The sequence below is a fragment of the Canis lupus genome, chromosome 10, assembly GCF_048164855.1.
Source record: "Canis lupus baileyi chromosome 10, mCanLup2.hap1, whole genome shotgun sequence".
Classification (NCBI taxonomy): domain Eukaryota; kingdom Metazoa; phylum Chordata; class Mammalia; order Carnivora; family Canidae; genus Canis; species Canis lupus.
This window is the reverse complement of record NC_132847.1, coordinates 59,569,005-59,595,455: the sequence shown is the minus strand read 5'-3', so window position 1 is coordinate 59,595,455 and position 26,451 is coordinate 59,569,005. Positions and strand designations below refer to the sequence as shown.

Here is a 26,451-nt window from a genome sequence, read left to right as displayed (position 1 = left end):
TGTGTGTGTGTGTGTGTGTGTGTGTGTGAGAGAGAGAGAGAGAGAGAGAATTTCCAGTTAAATCAAGTTCCTTTTGAAGACAGCTATACTTTTTTGCCCTTAAGTTCCATGAGAAAAACATACATTTTTTTTAACAAAATACCCCTCAACATAAATTATCACTGAAAAGTTTCTGCCATTTGCAATCAAAACAACATTGAATGAAACACTAGCCAAACATAATTAATCTTGTGTCTACCTATTAGACCCAGGTATGATTCAAATAATCTTTGCTAACATTAGATCTCTAAATATACTGGTTCCCCTAAGAACATGATGTTCCATTACTTTTCTAACTCTCTTTGCTAAAACAAATAAGCAAGCAAAAAATAAATCATTAAACAACTTCCCATTATATTTATACAATGCTCAAAACTAGAGTTCTTTTTTATGAGATAAAGTGGTCTTATTAAGGTATTTATTACACATTAAAGTATGAATGCTCAATAGTTTAAGCCCCCTAGAGATATTTTTCTCTTAAACAGTTTTAATTTCTAATTGTTGAATTTTATGTAGTGAGAAAGGCTGATAATGACATTGCGATTCCTCTCAAATTTAACTTAAACCAACAGACTGAGGAAATTACTGGCTTTGGAATCATATTTGTGTTCAATACTTAAAAACAGCCAAATTTCTCTGTAAGTTCATTTCCTCAGCCACAAAATAAGACAAATATCTCCCCTTCAGAATCTGTAAGAACAAATTAGGTAGCATTTATAAATCACAGAGTGAAGTTTATGGCATTCAATCATATATATGATTAGTTAGTTTATTTATTTGGCAAAATGCTGGATTCATACATTGGAAGTCACCTGTTCCACCTTTTATTAAGAACAGCCCTCAAGGCATCAGGGAATTTCTTGGCTTACAGTGGTCTCTCAGTAGAGTGGGGAAATGAAAGCCCACACTAGGGAATGGCAAATACTTGGCACAAGAGCCATCTATCCCAGCTTCTGTGTCTACAGCAGATATTACTAATTAAACACTCTTTCTCATTGGCCAAAAACATAGTTTTAGAGTTTTCAAAACAGTAGTTCAGGCAGCTGCTCCTAAGTAATCAGAACTAGCATTGAGATGAAAGCATTGTGACATTAATAGTATAAGACAAAGATCAGCAAATTTTTCCATAAAGAGCCAGAGTAAATATTTTTTTACTTTTGTGCCATATGGTGTCTGTTGTGGATACTCACCTTTGCCTTCCTAGTACGAAAGCAGCCATAGACAGTATGTCCACAAATGGGAGCGGCTATATTCCAATAAAACTGCATTTACAATCGTAGGCAGAGGCTAAATTTGGCCCACAGTCCTGTTTGCAACTCCAGGTCTAGATCCTTTCCCAAATCCAGGAGACAAATGCTGCTGAAATAATTTCAGGAGAGGCTGCAAAGGAGGTATTTTGGCAGGCTGGCAAGGTGAGGGATGTAAAAATGGGCCTCGGACCTGAGGACTTCCTCTACTTAATTCTACCTGAAATCCTGCTAAGTCCTCTTTTCTACCAATTCTCAGAGATTGCAGAGGTCAGTGTGCCTCATTTCTCTTGGACCTCAGCTGATTCATTGAGTCTGTTCCAGTGTTTGCATCAATGTTAAAACACACCAGCTGATGTCTCCTACCCTGGCCATTTACTGTTACTGTTGGATTACAACACTGGGCTTTGAGTTTGAGATCCCTTCTCACTTGAATTCATAATCCAAAATATCACTGGAGACTCCCAATACCTCAGCAATGAAAGGAACCCTCAAGTATTGCTTCCCCTGTAACCATGCAGTGAATGGAGTTACAGATAAGTATTATCAAAACCTTCAACTTTCTCTTGGAGAATTCTCACAATGAGTCCCATGTTATATTTTTTTCAACAGGGAGAAATATGGATGGTTGAATGTATGACACTGGGCAAGTGGTTTTACCTTTCTGAGCCACAGTGTCTTCATCCTTAAAATAGATAATACTTTCCCGACTTATTTCATAGAATTGTGTGCGACTCAAAGGATACCTTTTTTATTTAGGATTATATGTGTCACAAAAGCCACGTCATCCATTAAAACCCTTTTTAGTCTGCCACTCACCTCCACCCATATCACTGTAAATACAACTTATGACAAACATTGAGGCTATTACCGGTGGAAGATGTCTACTAATGCAATCTTCACTCCCAAATCAGAAATATTTGTTCTGATCAGTGTCCTATCCTCTTCGTTCATTACATGACAGAGAGCATATAAAGGTCTCCAGATAGATCCTGGCTTTCATTGCCTTTTGGTGCTAAGACCCTTCCAAGTATCCAGTATCAGCAAATTAGACAACTATAAAGTTACTTAAATCCTACGTATCTATGCCAAGGAAGGTGATGATAAAAAGTTCTACAGACAGAAAGGACTGAAGCAGTGACTATTGCTTGGAAGTGTTGGGAGAAATTATTTACCATGATAGCTTTGACTTGGGTATAAGAACCCTTCAAATTCCAACTGAAGTCCCCTTCAAGAAAAATGAGTAACTAATAATTTTATGATAAAATCCAAGCTGCTGCCCTCCTTCCAAGGTCCCTAAATTGCATGGGAATAGTATATTTGATTTCCTGGGGAAATTCAGATTCAGCAACATTCCCAAAGAACTTGGAAACAATTCATTTCAGAACAATCTAATTCTTCATATGTGCATTTATCAAATGATTTTAATATCACCCTTTTGGTGTCAAAAGGAATCTGTGGACATAGCTTTTGCCAAGGTCATTTAGTTCCTCAGTTCCCTTGTCTTACAAATATTCTTTAGTCTTTCTAAAGTAGGATTTACAAATATCTGCTTTCTTCTTCATGAGGATATAAAAAGGAATAAATGGAACAATACCTGTGAAAGCACTTGAGAGCTGAAGGACTAATATAGCCAAGTCCAGCAAACCTTCTAAATGATCTCCCACAAGTTAAATAGGAAGGATGATCTCCTTGTAAGCAGCATCTGTCACAAAATGATTCCTGCAGTGGAAAACCAAATAATGTGCCCTTTATTACCTTTGCTTTTCCTCCCAATTTAGAGTCAGCTGCATCTTATTCAACAGTCTCTACCATTCAACAATTTTCCCACTGTTTACTTATAAGCTAACAAGATGACTAACTTTACTGTGAAAAAGAGACATAACTCATTCTTACAAAGTACATTATGTTTGCTCTTCACATAGCATGATGGTTATAATTTGTACATTCAAAAACTTGCAGTATGTTTGGCTATTTTCCCAACTGGGGAAAAATAAAGCTATTTCTGTTCAGCGGCTTAGGTCCAAATGTTGGGATAGCCTTACATTGCACAACACTCCCAATGATAAATCCAAGACCCTACATTTTTGTTCATAGGGACTATGAGTCTTTTGTGCTGTCAGAGTAGAAAATTAGCCACACAAGTTACTTTAGATGGGCCAAGTGAAGTGTCAAGGCACAGATGGCATTCCTCCTGCTGAGGCCTCAGCAGTAGCCACCACTCAAATTGTGATGGACAGCCTGCTAGTTAGGCCAATACCCTGCAACTTCCTGGTTCTGGCCTTGGAAGGTGCTCATTTCAGCAGAGACTGGGCATTCCATCAGACCTTCTCCTACAACAAAGACTCTGCAAGCACAGAGCCCATTGGTCTCCTCCCCTGGGTCCTTTCTCTCGTCATTGTCTGGGTTTCCTCAATCCCAGATTGGGGACTTCTGACTAGTTGTCCATCCTCTTAATTTCTATTGTGTATCGATTAACTTAATGGGCTGCTCTGAAACAGCCTGGATCCTGCACATCAGAGGATTTGTCTTTTACAAGTGTTTCTCTGAATTGGGCTGCCAAATTTGGAAGATAAAAATTAAGTTTCTCTTTTATAATAATCCAATCATTCTTAAAGTAATGAATGTCTTTAGCTGAACTGGGAAAGATGGTGTGGAGAGCAAAAGGGCACTGGCATATTCTAATATATTATCTCCTTCCATCAGTCAGTGCTCCCTGGAGTCTTTCCTAACAGGTGGCAGGCCCAAACAAGGGGTCTTGACATGATAAACACAGATTTGTTCAGATTTTCATCTCTTATGCCCAAGGACTTGTCCATAGATTAAGTGGCTGCTTCCTGTTCATCAAGGGACCAAGAGAGAGCCAGGACACTCACTGGCATTGAGCCATTTCCTCTATTATACAATGTGTCACATTAAGCAATATATTTCTGTGAAATACTATTTCAAGAGCTCTTCTGAAATATGTCAAAGTGCTTCTTGGAAGTCATAACAAAACAGGGACTATACATGTATTTCTTCTTGAATTATTGAGAAAGCATAATTTGCAAGTAGGCCCCAAACAAAAAGCTATAGATATAAAAACTGCCCTATCCCTGCCAAAGAATGCATAAAAAGGTCTGGTGAACTCTCCAGAATAATAACAATGCCTTCTCTTGACTAAAAATGTATTCCGTACTAGCGCTTCACATATGATAACTCATTTAATTCACCAATAACTCTAAAGTAAGTATCTCTTCCTTTTTATTTGTAAAGGAAATTGAGATTCAGAAAGATTAAATAATTTGCCCAACTTCATACAGCCAGTAAATATGGGAGTCAGAATCCAAACTCTAGTTTATTTGACTCAGATACATACATCAGCATCACTACAAAGCTGGATGACAACACAGATGCCCACCCACCTCCAGTGACTGTCACCAACTGAATCCCGGGCTGCAGGTCACTGTGCAGAGTAAGCCCCCACTCAGGCAGGTTCTAGACTACCTCAGTTCAACATTATGAGCACTCCTTGTGGCAGATGTTTGATCCTGGAACATTTACTTAATTTCTCTGTGCCTCCATTTATTCATCTTTAAAATAGAGAGGAAAAGAACTGTAAGAGTCTCTTCCCTATAAGGTCATCCTGAGAACTAAATGGGTTAGCATATGCAAGTCACTTACATACTTCACATACTTGAAATAGTATCTTGACATGATAAACACAGTTATTATTGATCTAATGCACTGTTGACCAAATCCTCGAGAACACAATGTGTCACATAAAGCAGTATATTTGTGTGTGATACCAGATCATATTTGAGAATGACTGTGCTACATTGTTCTATGACTTTAGAAGAATCCATGGGGGTAAATATCTAATCACATGCGAAAATTTCAGGACATTCTCACCATTTTACACGGCAAAGTTGATGTAAGAAAATCGTATGTACTAGCCATGAGACATCTGAAGAATATATTTTTAGCTGTGCTATAATATAGAGTAACATCTTATGGAATATTTTAAGAAAAAGTAATAATTTTATCATCATAGTAAAAATAGTGACTGAGAGTGATGAGAAGCAGAAAACCAGAACATGGGGATGAGAGTTGGAATAAGCCTGTAATGAGTTTTTTTTAAGACTTTGTTTTTTAGAGCAGTTTTAGGTTCAAAGCAAAATTAAGAGGAATATACAGAGATTTCCCATATACACCTGCCTGCATATTTGCATAGCCTCCCCCATTATCAATATACCCAACCAGAATGGTTTACTTGTTACAACTCATGAACCAATATTGACACATCATAATCACCCACATCCATAGTTTACCTTAGGGTTCACTCTTGCTGTTTACATTCTATGGGTTTAAACAAATTTATGATGACACAGATCCATCCTTACAGTATCATATAGAATCCTCTAAAAATCCTCTGTGCTCTACATATTATCCCTCCCCAGCCCCCAATCCCTGGCAAGCAGTGATTTTTTTTTTTTTTTACCATCTCCACAGTTTTGCCTTTTCCAGCATGTCATATAGTTGGAATAATACATTGTACAGCCTTTTTAGATTGGCTTCTTTTACTTTACTTTTACTTCTTTACCTCTTTTACTTAGTAATATGTATTTAAGATTCCTCTATGTCTTTCCAGGGCATGATAGTTCCTTTTTTTTGGGGGGTGGGGGGCACCTGATAGTATTCCATTGTCTAGATGTAACAGTTTGTTAATCCATTCACCTAGTGAAGGGCACCTTGGTTGCTTCCAAGTATTGGCAATCATGAATAAAGTTTCTATAAACATCCATGTTCAGGTTTTTGTATGGGCATACATTTTCAACTCCTTTGGATAAATACCAAGGAATAGGATTACTAGATTGTATGGTCAGAGTATGTTTCAGTTTTTTAAGAAACCACCAAACTCTTCCAAAGTGCCTATACAACCTTCCATTCTCACCAGCAATCAGTGAGAATATCTGTTGCTCCACATTTTCACCAGCATTTAGTAATGTCAGTGTTCCAGATTTTGGCCATTTTTATGGGTATGCAGTAGTATCTTGTTTTAGTTTGCATTACCTTGATGACAAATAATGTGAAGCATCTTTTCATATGCTTACTGCCTTCTGCATATCTTCTTTGGTGAGGTGTCTGTTAAGGTCTTTGGCCCATTTGAAGGATTGTTTTATGGAGTTATTAAGAGTCATATGTTATTATGGAGTTTGAAGAGTTCTTTGTATATTTTGGATAATAATTCTTTATCAAATGCATCTTTTGCAAATATTTTCTCCCAGAGTGTAGCTTGTCTTGTCCATCTCTTGACATTATCTTTCACAGAGCAGAAGTTTTCAATTTTAATGAAGTCTAGCTTATTTATCAATTCATTCTTTCATGGATCAAGCTTTGGTGTTGTATCTAAAAGTCATTTCCAAACCCCAGGTCATCTAGGTTTTCTCCTATCTTCTAGGCATTTTATACTTTTGCATTTTAAGTTTAGTTCTGTGATCCATTTTGAGTTAGTTTCTGTGAAGGACACAAGGTCTGAGTCTAGATTCATTTTTGTATGTGTGGATGTTATAGCATTATTTGTTGAAAAGACTATTTTTGCTCCATTGTATTTCCTTTGTTCCTTTGTCAAAGATCAGTCAGCTATATTTATGTGTGTCTATTTCTGGGTTCTCTATTCTATTTCATTTATCTATTTACCTTGAACAACTATTTTTTTCACCCAACTATGAGATATAAAGTCACTTTAAAAATATAATGATTCAAATCTGTTAAATTTTAAGTTTCATGCATGTTTACGGCTAACCAGTGATTTTTTTTCAAATTATTAGAATGCAGTCTGCTGGTTACATGGGAAAATATTCATATAGATCAAGACAGCTAAGAGTAGCCTCTTGCACAAAGCAACCTATCCCAGTTGTGCTTAATAAATATATTTTGTTCAAAAAGCTCTACCCCTTTTATCAAACTATTTCCCCATGCTGGTATCCAGAAGCATGTGTGTCTTGAATTTTAAAACAAAAATGGTCCAGATAATCTTCTTTGCTCATTATCAATATACAGAAATCCCCCCCCCCCCCATTCATATGTTGGAGTCTTGGCACTCAGTGTGATGGTATTAGGAGGTGGGGCCTTTGGGAGGTAATTAGGCTTTAGTTGAGATCATGCACATAGAACCCCCATGATGAGATTAATGACTTTACAGGAAGAGGAAAAGACCTTGGAGTATCCACTCTCCACCATGTGAGGACATGGTTCTCTTCATAACTATATTTCCAGCAGCAAGCACAAAACCTGGTACATAGTTGGCATTCAATAAATATAAACATGGGGGGGGCGGTGGGGGTCAAAATAACTTCTTTTTGTTGGCTCTATAACCACCCATTCAGCTGTAGTCACAGAAGCCAACCAGAAATTTCTAATAAGCAGTCTATGAGGTTAAAAACCTTGCTGTCTTCTTGAAGGCCTAGGCTACTTATTTTCTCTCCCCAAAGCCTGATGGTAGATGTTCCTTTAGGGACCTATACATAACAATGGTTAATCTTACAGAATATTAACCAAAGTAACTTTTTTCTTTCCTTGGCAATACATAATTGCAATTACTAATTTATTATATTACTACCTAATTCAAAATGTTCCATACAAAATCAGCAGGTCTATTTGACTTTAAAGTCATTTTGCAGAAAACCTGGTGTAATCTTCAGGAAAGAGCACAGGATTTGGGGACGTATGATCCAGGTCTACTTAATGGCTCTGCCTCTTAATGGTTCTGTGATCACACATAAATTATAACTTTCCTGAGTTAAAATTTTTTCACTAGCAAAATGTGCACATTAATACCTAACTCATATGGTTAAATGATATAATGTATGCACAAAGCATTTTGTACAATCTATGGAATTATAAAAATATGTCATCGAAGTTACTATAAAACTAATTTGGAAAACCACTGTTCTTTATTTTTATTAAAACTAACATGACCCTTGACAATGTGTATAGTAAATTTTTTCTCACTAGTATGGTTTACACTAAATCATAGGTTCTCTTAAATCCAGACTCTAAAGAGGACCAAATGGAGTCACAGTGAGACACAAGAACTGTGAATTCATCAATTTCACACTCTCTGGGTCTAATTTGGACAAACCCTGAGGACGATCAATAAGATGCTTGCCTGAGGAAAGAATGCAGCATCAGGTCCACAGAAAAAAGAAAATGTCATTGACTGTGTAGAAGAATTACACCCCAGAAAACACAAGGAAGCCTTTATGGGAGTGAACACACTTGTTAAAATTAGAGAATCCTTCACTGCTAAATTTAGAATGACAAAACCATGAAAACCCATTACTATTTACCTGAGAAAGAGCCACCTCTAGTTTATATGGTTCACATACACATGTATATATGTATTAGTGCTACACACTGCAAACCAATGAGAGGAATGGGTGTGAGCCAGGATGCTTTAGGGAAACACTATCTTTAGTTCACAAAAGGAAAAGAACCCACAAAAAAAGAAATTTTCGCATTCATAGCCAAATTTCTGCATCAATTTCTAATCATAATAATTTAGATTTTCATGCAATCTGCACTTATTATTGCCAGATCCCTTATAGTTATTGCTACAAGTGGACAGAATCTGTATAACTTATACTCTTTCTAACAGCTCTCATCCACTTTTCTGAACACAATAGCTAAGAAAGGCAGTCAAATGTTCCTGGAGAAGCTGTTACTGATTCCTTAATGTTGTCTTGAGACATGCATATGCCCCCAGTCTCCCATTATATATAAATATATTTATGTAAAATATATATGTAATATTTACTTTATAGTGCTATTTTCCATAATTAAATATTCCTCTTAGTTTACCCAAGAGAGACATTTAATGATTTGTCCCTTGGGAAGGCATATTTTTTGCTGAAAGCTCACATTTAGCCACTATTGTCAGTTCTAAGCTCATGACCTACTGCAGAGAAAAGCCTCAGTACATGTAAGCTATTATTATTATTATTGTTTGCACTCTTTCTAAGTGTCAAGTAGACATCTGCATTTGAGAAAAGTATAATGCTTCCCCAAGCATCTCATAAAGGTCACTCTATTTTATTTTTTAAGATTTTATTTATTTATTCATGAGGGACACAGAGAGAGAGAGAGAGGCAGAGACACAGGCAGAGGGAGAAGCAGGCTCTACACAGGGAGCCCGACATGGGGCTGTCCAAAGGTCACCCTATTAACACTGGACTATCTCCCGGGTACTACAGACCTGAAACACCCTTTACACTGCCTACTCTCCTCTCCTATAGAATCAAAAGGACCAATTTTATGCTGATAAAATTTCCTTTGTGTGATGCATGAATTCCCAGACTCCCAAAAGGGAAAATAAAAAGCCTTTCCCCAAAAGTCAAGAATGAAACCTGTGGGCAGCCCACCCACAGCAGTTTAGCGCCGCCTTCAGCCCAGGGCCTGATCCTGGGGACCGAGATTGAGTCCCATGTCGGGCTTCCTGCATGGAGCCTGCTTCTCCCTCTGCCTGTCTCTGCCTCTCTCTCTCTCTCTCTTTCTCTCTGTACTGTCTCTCATGAATAAATAAATAAAATCTTTAAAAAAAAATGAAACTTGTGAGAATACCACTTTATGTGGTCACAGAGCAAGCTTGAGCTGTGGAAAAATGGATTCAAATTCTAGCATCATTTACTAAAAAAAAAAAAATGGCAAACTATGTATCTCTATAACCTTAGGTTCATCTTCTGTAAAATAAGGATATTAATATATTTATGATGACTGCTATGAAAATTAAATATTATATATTTGATAAATATATATCTTATCATGTCTTATCTGAAATATGGTTAAGTATCCATCAAACGGTACCCATCAATTCCTGGCCTTCTTTCTCTTATCTGTTTCTTGGAATTATGAAATTAAAGATGATGAAGACCTTCTTACAGGCCATAAAACAGTTTTATTCACTGTGCACTAGAAGGCAACCCAAGAGTCAGTGACTTAAAGTGTCCCCTACAGCTGTGGTTATGTCAAGGTTTGAGTGATGATGAGATGTGCTACCAAGTTACCAACTGGGGCAGCCCCAGTGGCGCAGTGGTTTAGCGCCGCCTGCAGCCCAGGGTGTGATCCTGGAGACCCAGGATCGAGTCCCACATTGGGCTCTCTGCATGGAGCTTGCTTCTCCCTCTGCCTGTGTGTGTCTGTGCCTTTCTCTCTGTGTCTCTATGAATAAATAAAAACCTTTAAAAAAAAAAAAGTTACCAACTGATATTTTAGCTGACGTTCAGGGGCTCATGTATCCTGGTTGTCTTACTCTTCCAGTAGCCACTTGTTCCATGAAAACTGTCATGACCCAGTGTAAGTAATCTCTGCATCTCCTCTATGGATCTCGACTCCAGAGCCTGTTGTAGATTTTTAAAGATAGCTTCTATGCCCTCTGAGGATCGATTAGTGATTTGGAAACAGCCAAAAATCATTTTGAGTTAGAACAATAAGGCAGATGATCAAACTAAAATGACAAAATCAAGAATGTTTTTGGCAATAGCCAGAGGATTGCCTCCAGCATGATTACTTAAAAAACACACACCCACACAACTAAGCACATTCATTCATGCGTGTGTTTATAAAACAAACCAGTCTCTGTACCTTTTCAAAAGTCATTGTCCCATTGTGAAAATAAGCATATGTCATTACCAGTACATTAGGATGATATTAAAGTATTTTTTTTTAAGATTTTAGAAATAAAATTTGAACACAATGGGTATGATTGGTCAATGACAGAAGTGAACCAGAAATGCCTGTGAGAGAAACAGATATGACTTAGAAGTACACTCAGGGAAGCAGACTGGATTGTGATACTATTTGGTAAGCAGAAACCTAATTAATTACATGCAAAGAGGAGCGTCAGCATAATGCATGGAAAAGAAAAGGCAGAGCCAGAAGCTGACTGTTTCATTCAGCACTGTTCAGGCAGAGGGGTGCAAGTTTTCCCATCATTGGAGAGGTGATTTCTGCTGTGGGCAGAGATGATTTATTATGTTTCCCCTTGGCCATGATAAAATATCTCTCAAGACTAACCACCTTCATTTGCTCTGATTACAGGCTAGGCAAGTGACCTTCTGATAACACGGAAGGTGACAGCCTGAGGGCTGACCCTGGGCCATGGTAAACTCTCCAAGATAATGCAGTGTTTTAAAACCCCTCACAAAACCCCAGTCAGTCTTCTAGCAAAAGCTACCCTTTCCGCTTACAAAATATGGCCATGACTGGAGATCTGAAATATAGAAAATTATTCAGAAAATTGAAATCACCTTAATCTCACAACCCAGGGACAATTACTGTTAACATGCTGGTGGTTTCATCTGAAATTTTTTTTTTTTACAAAATTGTTTTATATAACCAAGATCGAATTGTATATTGAGTTTTTCATTTGGCTTTTTGTTAAGCATTACAATCTAGATATTTTCTGAATTACCTAAAGTATACATAAATATAACCATTGAAATTGTATAATATCCTGTCAAGTGATTATTTTTTCAGTGTACTTAACTAATCCTTTATTACTAATGTTTGGGTGGCCTCTAATTTTTTTCATCTTTTGTGAAGAATGCTATAATAGGCCTACTAATACAGAAGGCTTCTTCTCTATTTGAGATTATTTCTTTGGTTCAAGTCTTCCCTATTGATTTTTAAGCTTACTGAGCTCCTTGTTTCTAAATCTAACTGCCCACTGGACTCTTCACACTTGAAAATCAACATGCCCCAAGCAAAACAGTGCTGAGGGTGAGGTCACTGCTGGCCTCAGCTGAGGCACTCCAACGTGTTGTCTGTTTCAGAAGAAACCTGCCCTTAAGAGTGAGCCAGGGGACACTTGCATGGCTAAGTGGTTGAGCGTCTGCCTTCGGCTCAGGGCATGGTCCCAGAGTCCCTAGATCGAGTCCCACATTGGGCTGCCTCAAGGAGCTTGCTTCTCCCTCTGCTTCTGTGTCTCTCATGAATAAATAAACAAAATTAAAAAAAAAAAAAAAGAGTGAGCCAGGGAATTGCTGGTAGAGGTAAGTGACACTGATGGGAGTGGGGATGTGGGGAAGGGAGGTTAGGGCCAGCCCTTACCACTAGACTTTAAAATCTGGGCCTATAGACCTTGTAAGCTTTGACACATGTCTGAGCATTGTGACACTTCACTCTATTTCAAAAACTCATTTATTGGCTCCTTCATTATCATATCAATGTTCACAATAGTCCTGGCTCTGAAGTAGCTCCTAATATAAACCTCATTTTACTGGGACTCAGAATAGTTAAGTGCCTAGTCCAAAGTCATGCATGCAGTAAGTAGCAAAATTGTATTCCATCCAGATCTGTTGACTCAGAGTTTGTAATATTTCACTTCACCATGATGTTTCCTCTCCAGTAGTTACATTGGGGTGGAAGGGAAAATAAACCAGGCTGCTAGAGCTTTTATTATTCCTTTTGAATGTGTTTGAGAGGCAGTGGTGGCAAGCATCAATCTGTAATTCTAAACAAACACAGTTTAAAATCCCACGTGGACTATCTTGCACACTGATCCACCTGAGACCCCCAGTTTGAGCGATGATAGAAGCAGCTGGAGATCTGCAGTAGTTATGGGAGATTATATATGTTCTGGGAGCTCAGGAGGTCTAAGCACTCCACTATCTATAATTGAAAATGTACTGAAGCAAATGGAAGCTTGTGATCCCATGTGTATTTTATCAGATGCTTTGGACATTAAAGGAATTCCTAGAAAATTATAAATTGAAACACTTGTCACGTAGTGGTAACAGGAAAAAAAAAAAAAAAAACAGAGTTTGGAAAGAAAAGAATAAATTGCCCATAAAATAATTCATAATAGATTTGCAGCTAGAACTGGTTATGAGAGAGTAATGTGGTATAAAAGATAAGAAATGGAATTCCAAAGATGCATGAGAACCATTGCTAATTCTTTATATAAGAGCAAGAATAATTGTACACAGTTAATTGTTCTGCATAGAAAGCAAGAGAAAGACAAATATAAGTAATAAGAGCATTACTTGAGGCAATGTGAAGGAGAAATAGAGGAAATATATTTTTTCTTTATTTCAAAATCTGTAAGAAGGAAATTACACTCAAAGTAAAATCAACAAATTGCCCTCACAATAAAACGTACTACGAAAACAAAAGCGTGCCCTCATTTTCTCATTTTGTGGTAAGAGGGACTCCTCAAAGAATCAAAAATCAGTTTTAGTAAAATGTACAGATGCATTATTTGATAAAGTGCTGTAAAGAAACTTCCAGACTAGATGATGTTAAGGGCTGCCTTTCCCCCCAAATTCCCAAGAAAATGACCAACAAAACGTACAAATAGGATCCACACATGAAAAATTGGGAATAGGTGCCTGGAAGAAGCATACTAACTGGACCAGATTAATGGAACCCATTGAAAATGAGAGATGTGTTCCTGAGAAAGAATAGCTTACCTGGAAAGCAAATGAGAGAAGCTCCCAGCTTGGAGATTAAGAGTCTGAAGACAAGGGGAGGCTGAGAAATTGATGGGAAATGGACTACCTGAGCCATTTTGTGGACTGGCAGCAATGTGCACAATAATACTGAAGACCACTACAGAGATATATACAGGTAGAAACATATGAAACCAATAGAGAAGTGGGTTTGTGTGTAGTGTTGATGTGTGTGTGTGTGTGTGTACTGTCTGTGTATGTGTACATGCATGTGTGTGTGTGCATTGTGTGCATATATGCATGTGTGCATGCATGTGTGAAGAATTCTATGGGGATCTAGTTTGTAACAAAAATAAATAATAGGAAGTCTAATCTTTGGCTTGAGCTGATAATCTATTTTCTTCCCTCTTCACCCTTCCTTCCTCTCTGCATTTGTTTTGTCTATAAAATCTTTAGACAAGAACACACAGCATCCCTGATAGGCCCTTCTGAATTTCATTTCCAGTAGCGGGCAAGTATAGACTAGGACAGTGAAACTATGAAAAACTGCTGCCGTTCAAAGAAAAGGGAAAATTGGCAGGTATTTTTCTTTTTTTATGCTGCCTTTATCAGGTTTTGATGTCAGAGTTATTCTTTAAAATGGATTAAAGTACAACTTTTTTCATGAACAGGAACAGTTTAGCATAGAAATAACTCATTTAAAAGGTTGGCTAAACCTCAGGTGTAAAAAAAATCTAGACCCTGAGCTATTTTAGGAGAGAATTCTTGGACAATATATCATAATTTTCCTTCTTCTTATTGGGTTTTTTAATCTTTTATATTTCTTGAATCAAATCTGTATGGGGCTTCCCTCAAAAGTTCAGTAGAATAACAGGCCCATTATAAAACATTTGCTCTGCTACTGACACTGGGTTTTGAAGGCCCCACCCCACATCACATCACACATTAACTAACTGTTCAGCAGGGGGAGTGTAAAATAATTGGCAGAAAAGATATTGAAAAGTTTTAAAATTTTTTATTTTTATTTTAATGTAGATAATATATTCACATAATTCAAAATTCAAAAGATTTGTAAATGTGTACATGAAAAGTCCCCATACTTTTTTGTCCCAAGCTATGTGGTTTCATTGTGATATAGCTGATTTACTATGTATCTTTAAACAACCTGTAAAAAGTTTCTTTTGGTGTTAATAATTGGAGTTTCTATCTCATTTCCTGTACTTTGGTATTTTTTCTGTATTTGTGATTCCATGCTTACAGCTTTTGGAATGCCATATACTGTGAATCCAAGTGCTATGCCCAGAGCACCTAATCCATAACAGGGTCCTGGCTTAGGCTTTTCCCAACAACCCTGCAGTACATTTACACACCTCCATAGCAACTCTACCACCACTATACGGTCCCTGTGCCTTGGGCAGAAAATGAGCCAGAAGAGTTTCTTACTGGATGAATCATTTACTCAGACTTTAATTCCCAATGGCCAGTTCTTAAAGAAGGGTACCTTAAACCTGCTGTTCTCAGCTCAAAGTTTTATTACCTTTACTTCCCCTTTTCCATGGAAGAATGTTGGAAGGTTGAAGAACTGGGCATTTGGGATTGTGTGAGGCAACACAGATTTGTAGGATTTATAGGGTTTACATTCTTTCCAGAGTAAGTGCTAGTTAAGCATACAGAATCTCTCTTGCAGAGCATTCAAAAATACATGCATCTTATGGTTCAATTATTCAAAGATAATATGAGTGTGGTTTTATATGTATATATGCTGCCACTTTTAAGATTCTAGGATATAATTCCAGACCTTTTTCAATGTGTTTACACATATACTACATATTTAGAGGTATGGATATATATAATAACATACAGATCCCTTTTCTAGGACATTGAGTATTACCTGCTGAAAGGGAACCAGAGGTGTTCATCCATCTTGGGAGAAGGTAGAATCAGTGGAGTCTGTCTAAAACTGGAAAAAAGCATCACTGAAGTTTACTGGAAGGTCAGTCACCTCATGTGTTTTTGCAGCTCAGCTGCACAAATGCTGCTGCACTGAAGAGTAACAGGCTTATTTGTGTTAACAGTCACAATGCATCCTAAATACAGCTGAGATCTGGAGGCAGAGTTGTAACTTCTGTATTTCAATGTTTGAAGATAACTTGACAGAGGTCACTGGTCACCTGCTCCCTCTGCCAGTACGTGAACTGGACACACTAGTTGACACACTAGAACTGTATTTCAATGTTTGAAGATAACTTGACAGAGGTCACTGGTCACCTGCTCCCTCTGCCAGTACATGAACTGGACACACTAGTTGACACACTAGAACTGGACACACTAGACCTGGTGCAATGTCTACTGCCTCTGAATCTGAAGAATCAGAGATCTCAAGAAGGTGTAGCTCTTCCTCCTTTATTCATAAAGCAAGTCTCCTAATAAAGTCTTCGTTATTACGTGGTATTTTGTGGCTTTTAAGCATCTTGTAAATATTAAATGCTAAGATTTTTGCAGTAGTAGCAGAAAAGGAATGGAAGGTCCAGAGCCCTGCACTCAGCCATGCTTCCGAGGACAGTGGCAATACTGGTACAAACTTGAATTCCCTGACACAAAATTCAAATAAAATTTTTAATTCAATCAAGTTCGTGGAAGTTCAAATAGTTTTATATTTACTCAGAACTATTACTATTCTTATCTAATAACTACAGATGAAAGTTGGCATTTATGTAAAGACAAAATAATTTGTTTGGATAAAGAAGTTTGAGTGTCCTGAAAATTGTCATGATTTTTTTCCTTCCATTGTAACTTTAAATGAGAAACAAATTATACCAATAATATTAAAGGGATGAAAAACAGTAGAAGCTAAAATGGAACAATCTCCAGAGAGACAGCCTGCTCCTTGAGAAAATCAGAAGAAAAATTTTAGATGACAAATACCACCAAAGACTTTTAGAACTGACTGCAGCATTTTTAGGAGACTTCAGCAAACATCACTAAAATGTAGTAAAAAAAAGATACTGAAAAAAATTACAATTCCCAAATCAGAAACAAGGATTTAATCTCTTTGTAATTGCAAATAGGAATTACTTACATTAAAAAAATAATAAATAATAAAAAATAAATAAATGAATGAATGAATAAATAAATAAATAAATAAAAAGGAATTACTTACATTTAAAACGATCCTAGGAGAGGTGATTGTAATGGTGAAAAAAATATGTATGTCCTACTTAACACCATGTCTGGAACAGAGTAAATACGTGGTAAGTGATAACTGCCATTATTTTGAAATTTTTATTACAGTAAATGGCAAAGAAAAGCAGAACTAAAGTTGAGGACAAACTACTACAGAAATTCAGCAAATGATAAGTTCTATGCTTAGTGGTTTTAGGATGATGGTGATGTCACTCTAAAATAGAGAAGACCTAAAAATATAAGACAGAAGGAAAAAAAGCAAGATGAGATCCCTTCTAAGTTGGAATTTACTATTAAGTGACTTTGACCATCTCTACTGTGGCAACTTTCATGGTAAGAGTTCTTTCTATTCTAGAGACACACACACTCTCAGTTGTCGCTACAATCTAGAGGACCCAGTGCATCCCACCATCAGAATCAAGAAGTAGACAATGCTCATATTAAGCATTTACTATGTTAATTCTAGATATCCAGAAACTCAGAATTGAATTAGACACAGGCCCTTGTCTCAAGTATAATATGGAAAGTAAGAATAATGATCATTTTTATACTACTTGGCACTGTCCAAAATACCATGGTTCTCTTAACAGTTTCTCCACCAACAAGGGCTTCATCTAGCACTTTCCTGAAAGGCTCCTCTCATTCTAGAGAGTTGCCTGAAAAATATTTCCAGACATTGCCCCTGAGACACATTCAATCTGCCCTGCCTCTGCCCTGTTTCCAAATCTTTCTTTGCTTCAGACATTGCTTTCTCTCCTCACTCCAAATTCTATCTTATACTTTGGTTTCTTTTCCTACCTGAACTCATCCTTTCCTAGGATTTAGAACCTGGTTTCTCTTCACATCACACCTCATGGTTGCCTCCTATTCTCACTCATTCCCTGATTGGAATGGATATTGGAACTCCAAATGGGCCTGGGCTCTGGGTGTTCTCTCATTGTTGTTGGAAAGTCAGAGAATATTTTCAATGAACTCAACATAATGAAGTGAGGTTTAGAAAAATGCAGGAACTTAAATTGATCCCACAAAGACAATCAATTGCCAACTGCTTGAGCAACTCTAAGTTAAAGACAATGATGACAGTCATCATTTATCCCTAGGTACTCTATCCTATAGGTAAGGAGATGGGTTCACATGGGTTAAATAACTTGCCCAAACTCACACGGTTTACAAATGGAGCTAACGTTCAATCCCAAATTCACTGAGCTCCAAAGCCTACTCCATGTAAGACCACATAGTTCTTATTTTGTTTTATTTTTAAGGGTAATATCATCAATATCACTAGATTTAATTAGATGGCAAATACTATAACAGAGGCACTCAATGCCACTGTCACTCAAGATAATAATTGCTAATATTAATTGCTTACTAAATGCCAGGTACCAGGCATATTCTTTATAGAAATCATCTCATTTTAACCTCAAAAATAACCCTGTAGGATACATACTACTGTCATTCTCATTTAACAAATGAAAAGAAAAAAATCAATGCTCAGAAAAGTTAAGTAACATGCTGAGGTCCCAGAGCTATTAAGTGGTAGAGTCAAAATACCTTCAATCCAGAGCCTGACACTGGTCATCAACTTCCCCATCCTATCAGTCTGCCCATTTGTCAGCTTGACAGATGTGAGGGAATCCAGTCTCAAAGGGATTTACCCAATCTCCCTTGTTTGGATGGCATCCCTCCCATCCTCACCATTCCTCCAGCTTCCAACTCAATATACAAGATCAATGCTTGCTGATATAAGAAGATCTCACCCATAAATGTAACTAGTAAAAATGGGTAACTCAGCAAAGTCTGAGTTAGAATTTCCTTACTTCTTTCTATACAGAGGTTCCCAATGTCCTTACAGGACATAAATCTCTATATCATAATACAGGAAGGCTACAATCTGTTCCAAAACTGGAGGAGATATAAAATGTAAAATGCCTAAAAGATATGAACTGGCAAGAGAGAAAAACTCTGATTGGAAAAACTGGACACACTTGACCACTATCATGATATATTGTGATATTGTTTATATGAGTATTACTCAGACTGTTATCCATTGACCTAATTGCTTTGGAATCACTTGGGATAGTTTTAAATGCAGATACCTAAGCTTTCCTATATCTGCCTCCAGAAACTCTGGAGAGGAGATGAGTCTCAGTAATCTTTTTTTAACAATTAACAAGCTCAGAGAGGAGGCAAGATGGTGGAAGAGTAAGGGTCTTCATTTCATCTGGTTCCCCAAGATTAGCTAATAATTTTCAGACTATGATGAACACCTATCAATTCAACCTGAGATGTAAGGAAAGAACAGCTGGAACACTACAGAGAGAAAAGTGATTGCTTCTTAAAAGGAGGGAGTGCAGAGAAGAGAAACAGAGGGGACAAACATATCAGAAGATAAACATCCGGGGGAGGAACCTTTGTAAGCCACTGCAGGAAGGCAGTACAGCATAAGGGTGTACAATTGGATCCTTTAGAAATCTGCTCCTGCTTCCCTGCCTGAAAAGTGCTCAGTGGTGAAACAGGGCAAAATCATAGGAGGGGCGGTGAAGTCTCAATATTCCCGGAGACATAGGAAAAACAGGAGTGCCCAGAAGAAAGCTCAACTTGTGCCATAAACTGCAAACCACAGTTGGATCAGGGGACCGATGCCATCCTAGGCCCTTGTAAAGGACTGGAATGCAGCAACCCTCCACCACCAGCATCTGGGAGAGGCAGAGCAGGTGTGTACTCTAGCAGCTGAACGCTCTCTGCCCCAGGGCCCAGCAGTGGACAGGAGCAGGCTATACTCCATTCCTCCTGGGATGGACAGAGCCAGTGAGCACAGAAGATACTGAAAGCTCTCCCATGCCAGTAGCCCTTCATATTGTACGAGTCAGTGCCCCCAATGCCTGTCCCCAGGAGGATCTGAGCCAGTGTGCACTAAGAGACTGCAGTTCATACATGCTGGGAGCTCTTGACTCTGGGGCTGGAGATCTGGCAACTGCTATTATTTTCCCTTTTTTTTCTCCTTTCACCTGGGAGAGGTGTGGCCTCTAGGGAACAAAGGCCTCACCAGGCAAACAGCTTTACACAGAGCCCAGAGCTGGGCCACCTGGCAAGGGGTGAGGCATCTCTACCCAGGTACAGACATTTGAGAATCAGTGCAGCAGGCCCCTCCCCCAGAAGACCAGCTAGAAGAACAGAGGAACAGCAAGTTTACTGACCAAGCAGCACTGGAAAGCTCCAGGACTGAGGGAAAATAGTATATAAAACTCGAGGTTTTTTCCTTATGATTCATTTATCTTTCAGGTTAAAAATTTCTAATATTCTTTCTTTTTTCCTGTCTTAACTATAATATTCTATCAACTCTTTCTTTTTAACTTTTTTCCTTCTTAACTTTCATATCTTTACAATTACATGTCATAGATATATTCTTCATTTTTGGCTTCCTTTCAATGTATTCAATGTAATTTTTGTAGATATATAAATTTTGGGGTTTTTTTTGTTTTGTTTTATAATTTTGTAATTTAGTACCTTTTAACATACAGACTAAAATACACTCAGAACCAAGTAGAGCACCATGTTGGTCTATGAGACTATATTTTCTCTCCCCCACTACTACATTTCCTTCCCCTCCCCCACTTTTTAAAATTTTTACCATTTTTTAAAAATTTGTTTTCCACTTTGGTAGTCTTTTTTTTCTTTTTCTTTTATTTTCTGGTTCTTGACCTCTTCAGAATTGCCTAGGGTGTATTTTACTTAGGTTGTGGTTTATATTCTTGACTCTGCTTGCTCATACAGCCTGCACTGGACTAGAAGGAAGAATTCACAACAAAAGAACCAGAAGTAATACTCTCTGCCACAGATCTAATGGATATGTATTTAAGTAGGCTGTTAGAGATACAATTCAAAATTACAATTATAAAATTACTGGTGGCTCTTGAAAAAGGCAAAAAGACTCCACAGATTCTCTTACTACAGAACTGAGAGCTAATCAGGCTGAAATTAAAAATACTTTAACTGAGATGCAGTCTAAACTAGATGCTCTGACAGCTAGGGCTAATGAGGCAGAAAGAGAGAGTGATATAGAAGACAAGTTGATGGAAAGGAAGGAAGCTGAGGAAAAGAGAAAAAAACAACTAAGAAGCCATGAAGACAGACTCTGGGAATTAAGTGATAGTTTGTAAAAGAATAATATTCATCTTATTGGGATTGGAGGTAATGGAGAAAGAGAGGACCAGAAAGTATGTTTGAGCAAATCATAGCTAAAAACTTCCCTAACCTGGGGAAGGAAACAGGCATTCATACCCAAGAAAGAGAGAGGAATCTCTACCCAGAATCAACAAAAACTGATCAATACCCTGACATATGATAGTGAAGCTTGAAAATTTCAGAGATAAAGAGAAAATCCTAAAAGCAGCTTGAGACAAGCAATTCCTAACTTATATGGGGAGAAATATCAGATTAACAGAAGACCTATCCACAGAGACCTGGCAGGCCAGAAAGGGCTGGCATGATATATTCAGGGTACTAAATGAGAAAAACATGCAGCCAAGAATACCTTATCGAGCGCGGCTGTCACTCAGAATAGAAGGAAAGATAAAGAGCTTCTAGGATAGACAGAAACTGAAAGAATGTGTGACCACCAAACCAGCTCTGCAGAAAATATTAAGGAGGACCCTGTAAGCGGAGAGGGAGCCCAAAGAAACAATCTGCAGAAACAGGGACTGTGTAGGTAATACCATGACACTAAATTCATATCTTTCAATAGTTACTCTGAATATGAATGGGCTAAATGATCCAGTCAAAAGACACAGGGTATCAGACTGGATAAAAAGAGCAAGACTCATCTATCTATATGCTGTCTACAAGAGACTCATTTTAGGCCTAAGGAAAAATGAGAGGGTGGAGAACCATTTACCATGCAAATGGTCCTCAAAAGAAAGCAGGGGTAGCAATCCTCATATCAGATAAATTAGATTTTAAACCAAAGACTTTAATAAGAGAGAAACTATATCATACTTAAAGGGTCTATCCAACAAGAAGACCTAACAATTATGAATATTTATACCCCTCATATGGTAACAGCCAAATATATCAACCAGTTAATAACCAAAGTAAAGAGACACACAGATAATAATATATTAATAGTAGGAGATTTCAAGACAGCACTCTCAGCAATGGACAGATCTTCTCAGCAGAAGCTCACCAAAGAACCAAGGGCTTTGAATGACACCTTGGACCAAATGGATTTCACAGATATATACAGAACATTCCATCCTAATGCAACTGAAAACACATTCTTCTCAAGTGCACATGAAACTTTCTCCAAGGGGGAACCCTGGGTGGCTCAGCGGTTTGGCACCTGCCTTTGGCCCAGGGTGCAATCCTGGAGTCCCGGGATCGAGTCCCGCATCAGGCTCCCGGCATGGAGCCTGCTTCTCCCTCTGCCTGCATCTCTGCCCCTCTCTCTCTCTCTCTCTCTCTATCATAAATAAATAAATAATAATAAATCTTAAAAAAAAAAAAAAAACTTTCTCCAGAATAGACCACATAAGTGGGTCACAAATCAGGTCTCAACTGATGCCAAAAGATTGGGATTATTCTGTGCCTATTTTTAGACCACAACGCTTTAAAACTAGAACTCAATCACAAGTTGAAATTTGGAAGGAACTCAAACACTTAAAGAGCATCCTACTAAAAGGTGAGTGGATCAGCCCAGAAATTAGAGAAGAATTAAAAAGATTCATGGAAACTAATGAAAATGAAAGCACAACTGTTCAAAATCTTTGGGATACAGCCAAGTGTTTCCCTAAGAGAGAAACACATCTCAATACAAGTCTCCCTCAAAGAAATTGGAAAAATCTCAAATACACAAGCTAACCTTACACCTAAAGGAACAGCGAAAGAACAGCAAATAAAGCCTTATTCAAGCAGAAGAAGAGAAATAATAAAGATTAGAGAGGAATTCTATGCATAGAGACCAGAAACTGTAGAACAGAGAAAAAAAAAAAAAAAACCCAAGAGGTGGTTTTTTTTTGAAAGAATTAATAACATAAACTCCTAGCCAGACTTATTAAAAAGAAAAAACACTCTAATTAATAAAATCAGAAATGAAAGAGGAGAGCGCACAACCAATACCAAGGAAATACAAACGATTTTAAAAAAGTATTGTGAGCAACGACATGCCAACAAATTAGGCAATATGGAAGAAATGGATGCATCCCTCGAAACCTACAAATTACCAAAACTGAAACAGGAAGAAATAGAAAACCAGAACAGACCAATAACCTGGGAGGAAATTGAAGCAGTCATCAAAAACCTCCCAAGAAACAAAAGTCTAGGGCCAGATGGCTTCCCTGGGGAATTCTACCAAACATTTAAAGAAGAAATAACACCTATACTGCTAAAGATGTTTCAAAGGATAGAAATAGAAATAATACTTCCAAACTCATTCTATGAGGCCAGCATTACCTTGATCCCCAAAACAAAGACTTCACCAAAAGGAGAATTACAGACCAATATCCCTGATGAACATGGATGCAAAAATTCTCACCAAGATACTAGCCAGTAGGATCCAACAATACATTAAGAAGAGTATTCACCATGGCCAAGTGGGATTTATTCCTGGGATGCAAAGGTGGCTCAATATTAATAAAACAATCAACATGACAGATCACACCAATGAAAGAAAAGACAAGAACAATATGATCCTCTCAATAGATGCAGAGAAAGTATTTGACAAAATACAGCATCCATTCCTGATTAAAACTCTTCTAAGTATAGGGATAGATACTTCAACATCAAAGAAGCCATCTACAGAAAGCCCACAGTGAATATCATTCTCAATGGGGAAAAACTGAGAGCCTTTCGCCTAAGATCAGGAACACTACAGGGATATCCACTCTCACCACTGCTATTCAACATAGTACTAGAAATCCTAGCCTCAGCAATCAGACAACAAAAAGAAATAAAAGGCATTCAAGTTGGCAAAGAAGAAGGCAAACTCTCTCTCTTCACAGATGACATAATACTGTATGTAGAAAATCCAAAAGACTCCACCCCAAGATTGCTAGAACTCATATAGCAATTCAGCAATGTGGCAGGATACAGAATCAATGCCCAGAAATCAGTGGCATTTCTACACACTAACAATAAGACTGAAGAAAAAGAAATTAAGAAATAAATCCCATTTACAATTGCAGGGAAAACCATAACCATAAAATACCTAGGAATAAAGCTAACAAAAGAGGTAAAGAATCTATACTCTAAAAACTACAGAACTACTTATGAAAGAGATTGAGGAAGACACGAAGAGATGGAAAAACATTCCATGCTCATGGATTGGAAGAATAAATATTGTGAAAATGTCTACACTACCTAGGGCAATTTACACATGTAGTACAATCCCAACAAAATACCATGGACTTTCTTCACAGAGTTGGAACAAATAATCCTAAGATTTCTATGGAATCAGAAAAGACTCTGAATAGCCAGAGGAATGCTGAAAAAGAAAACCAAAGCTGGGGGCATCACAATGCCGGATTTCAAGCTGTATTACAAAGCTGTGATCAAGACAGTGTGGTACTGACACAAAAACAGACACACAGACCATTGGAACAGAACAGAGAATCCAGAAATGGACCCTCAACTCTAGGGTCAACTCATCTTCAACAAAGCAGGAAAGAATATCCAATGGGAAAAAAAGTCTCTTCAATGAACAGTGTTGGAAAATTGGACAGCTACCTGCAGAAAAATGAAACTGGACCATTCTCTTATACCAATACAAAGATAAACTCAAAATGGTTGAAAGATCTAAATATGAGACAAGAATCCATCAAAATCCTAGAGGACAACACAGGGACAACCTTTTTGAACTTGGCCACAGCATCTTCTTGCAAGACACATCTATGAAAGCAAGGGAAACAAAAGCAATAATGAACTATTGGAATAAATAGTTTATCAAGATAAAACTTCTGCACAGCAAAGGATACAGTCAACAAAACTAAAAGACAACCTACAGAATGTGAGAAGATAATTGCAAATGACATATCAGATAAAGGGCTAGTATCCAAGATTTATAAATAACTTATCAGACTCAACACTCAGGAAATAATCCAGTCATGAAATGGGTAGAAGACATGAACAGACATTTCTCCAAAGACGACCTACACATGGCCAACATGCACATGAAAAAATGTTCGACATCACTTGCCATTGGGGAAATACAAATCAAAACCACAATGAGATACCACCTCACACCAGTGAGAATGGCTAAAATTAATAAGACAGGAAACAACAAATGCTGGTGAGGATGAGGAGATAAGGGAATCTTCTTGCACTGTTGGTGGGAATATGACCTGGTGCAGCCACTGTGGAAAACAGTGTGGAGGTTCCTCAAGAGGTTAAAAATAAAATAAATAAATAAAAATAAAAAAACAGAGGTTAAAAATACAGCTACCCTAAGACCTAGCAATGGCACTACTGGGTATTTACCCCAAAGATACAGATACAGTGAAATGCCAGGACACCTGCACCCCAATGTTCATAGTAGCAATGTCCACAATAGCCAAAGTGTGGAAGGAGTCACAATGTCCTTTGACAGATGAATGGATAAAGATGTGGTTTGTATATACAATGGAATATTACTCAGCCATCAGAAAGGATGAATACTTACCATTTACATCGACATAGATGGTACTGGAGGGTACAATGCTGAGTGACATGAGTCAATTGGAGAAAGACAATTATCATATGGTTTCACTCTTATGTGGAACATAAGAAATAGTGAAAGGGGCCATAAGGGAAAGGACAGAAACTGAGTGGGGAAAAATTAGAGAGGAAGACAAACCATGAGAGACTCCTAACTCTGGGAAACAAACAAAGGGTTGCAGAAGGGGAGGAGGGTAGGGGGAATGGGGTAACTGGGTAATGGGCATTGAGCAGAGTACACGAGTACTGAGTATTATACTATATGTTGGCAAACTGAATTTAAATTAAAAAAAAATTAACAAGCTCCCTGGTGTTTTTTTTTTGTTTTTTTTTTTGTTTTTTTTTTATTTATTCATGATAGTCACAGAGAGAGGGAGAGAGAGAGGCAGAGACACAGGCAGAGGGAGAAGCAGGCTCCATGCACCGGGAGCCCGACGTGGGATTCGATCCCGGGTCTCCAGGATCGCGCCCCGGGCCAAAGGCAGGCGCCAAACCGCTGCGCCACCCAGGGATCCCACTCCCTGGTGTTTTGAACACAAATGCACACCAGAACAACCCCACCCCATGTGCTTATACAATCTTACAATCTTGTTTTTGCAACTGTTTGACAGATTAAGGATCAAGACTTATGTTTACTTCAGAACTGACAGAATAACTTATTATTATTATTATCAAAATAGAGTATAGATGTTGTGGATTCATTCAAATATTTATGCATTCAATTGTCATAAAGGCCTAGCATGTGCATGCATGTGTACACGCACACACACTCCACCCCAAGGACCTCTAAAAGTAGCAAAATAAATCAGGTAGAGCACATTTTTTTTTTTTGCTTATTATATCATACTGATTTTTAAATGCATTAGTCC

The 26,451-nt window shown here is 37.8% G+C and overlaps 1 protein-coding gene across 13 annotated transcripts in view; it reads right to left on the bottom strand.

Annotated features, from left to right (window-relative positions):
* Window positions 1-26,451, bottom strand: part of PLPPR1 (phospholipid phosphatase related 1) — a 540,361-nt gene that overhangs the window by 307,158 nt on the left and 206,752 nt on the right. For all 13 annotated transcript variants that reach the window (XM_072842133.1, XM_072842126.1, XM_072842135.1 and 10 more), the window contains 2 exons: window positions 4,691-4,858; window positions 2,884-3,008 (listed from right to left, as the gene is read on the bottom strand). The gene's annotated coding sequence lies outside the window, so the exon portion shown is untranslated. The remainder of the gene's footprint in view (window positions 1-2,883; window positions 3,009-4,690; window positions 4,859-26,451) is intronic.